The sequence below is a fragment of the Belonocnema kinseyi genome, chromosome 9 (genome assembly GCF_010883055.1).
Source record: "Belonocnema kinseyi isolate 2016_QV_RU_SX_M_011 chromosome 9, B_treatae_v1, whole genome shotgun sequence".
Lineage (NCBI taxonomy): Eukaryota > Metazoa > Arthropoda > Insecta > Hymenoptera > Cynipidae > Belonocnema > Belonocnema kinseyi.
The window spans coordinates 55,630,057-55,631,715 of NC_046665.1; the positions used below are offsets into that span (position 1 = coordinate 55,630,057).

At 39.4% G+C, this 1,659-nt stretch overlaps 1 protein-coding gene across 1 annotated transcript in view; it reads left to right on the forward strand.

Moving 5' to 3' along the window:
• LOC117180550 (collagen alpha-1(IV) chain) overlaps positions 1 to 1,659 on the forward strand; it is a 117,069-nt gene that overhangs the window by 34,163 nt on the left and 81,247 nt on the right. The window lies entirely within an intron of this gene.

Consider the following 1,659-nt stretch of genomic DNA (forward strand, 5'->3'; position numbering starts at 1 on the left):
TTCATTTTTTTATAAAGTAGTTTCCTGCTTCCTTCAAAGTCGTTTTGTATTTTTATCTCTTCTTCTGCTCTAATTGTATCGTTACTTTCTTTAACTAATCGTCTACTTCTTTCCTCATTGCTAAGACCTGCAATGTTCAAAGTTCTCTTGTATGCTTCTCTTTTTACACACTTCACATACACACACTTCGATCGTACATCTAACAAGGATATCCCGTAACATTGTCCAGGCGCCCTCTAAATCTTTGTTTTTTATACGGTCCTCCCATGTTGCCCTATCTATGCTTTCGATTATCTTATTTTGGAAATCTATTCGTACATCCGGTTTCTGTAGGTTCTCAATTTTGATTCGCGTTAGTTTTGCTTTCTTGGGTCTCTTTTTTCTCCAACCCCGACCTAAGTTAATTTTTGAAATCAGAAGGTAATGATCAGTATTGCATTGAGGACCCCTCATGACTCTTGTATCTTTGACTAACTCTCTAAGTCTTTCATCCGCAACAACAAAGTCAATTATACTGCGGCTATTTCCTTTAGACCAGGTGTATATGTGAATCATTTTATGCCTAAACCAAGTATTTGTAATAAACAGACCCCTTTCTAAGCATAGACCAACTAATTTATATCCGTTACAGTTTGTTCTTGGATCCCCAAAATTACCTAATACTCTTTCTGTATCCTGATTTTGGATGCCCACCCAACCGTTCATGTCTCCTAGTGGAATTACTCTTTCCCCATGTTCGCAGATGTTTATTGTGTCATTTAAAGTGTCCCAGAAGGCGTCTTTTACTCCTCTAGGATCACTATCAACCGGCGCGTAGCATGCTATAATACAGAGTCTTCTGATTCCTACTTTCATTCTAGCCCACAGCAGTCTGGGAGACGCGAAGCCATGGTCTCCGAGATGCTGCTTTGCTCTTTCATTCAAAATGAGACCTACTCCTTGTTTACCATGTGATTTACAGTCTACTCCAGACCATATTTCAAATCCGCCTTTCAACTCGCCGTTTTTTATGTCTTTAGTTTCGCATCCCTTTTTCTTTGTTTCGGACACACATAAAATATCTAGTTTCTTCACGTCCATAGTTTCACGCAATTCTTTTACCTTGAGATTATTTACTCTCCTAGCATTCTAAACACCCAGTCTCCATTCGTCGCCTGAAACATGACCTTTAGATTTTCCGTGTGCATGCCTTTTGTCATTAAAAGTTCCAGTCCTTTCCGAGGATATTTTGTAGTTTGTATTATTCATTGTTTAGATTATACGCCCAACTAACACCTTTATGCCATAAGTTTATTTTCTGAGTCAAAATCATGTGAAAGTTAAATATCAAATCGTCATATGGTGGAGATTGTAGTTCTAATGTCAGTCCCACCAAAAACTTCAGTTAATAAGGGAGGGTTGGGAGAGGGGGGGAGGTAGAACTGGAACCGAGAGAGTCGTCTTGGGTTTGTGTTTTTGTTTTCATGCTGAGAAGGTCACCAGCCTTCAGCAGCGTTGTGATATATGGAAGTTAGTATCCAGCCGTCTTCTCAGACCGTCACCAAAGACTTATATATAATATATATATACCACCTATCTCACGGTTGTGAGACGTGGTTATGGCTGAAATTTTACCGCGATTTCGCTGGAAGCGGGTGCAATTTTTCAGATTAGCACCCG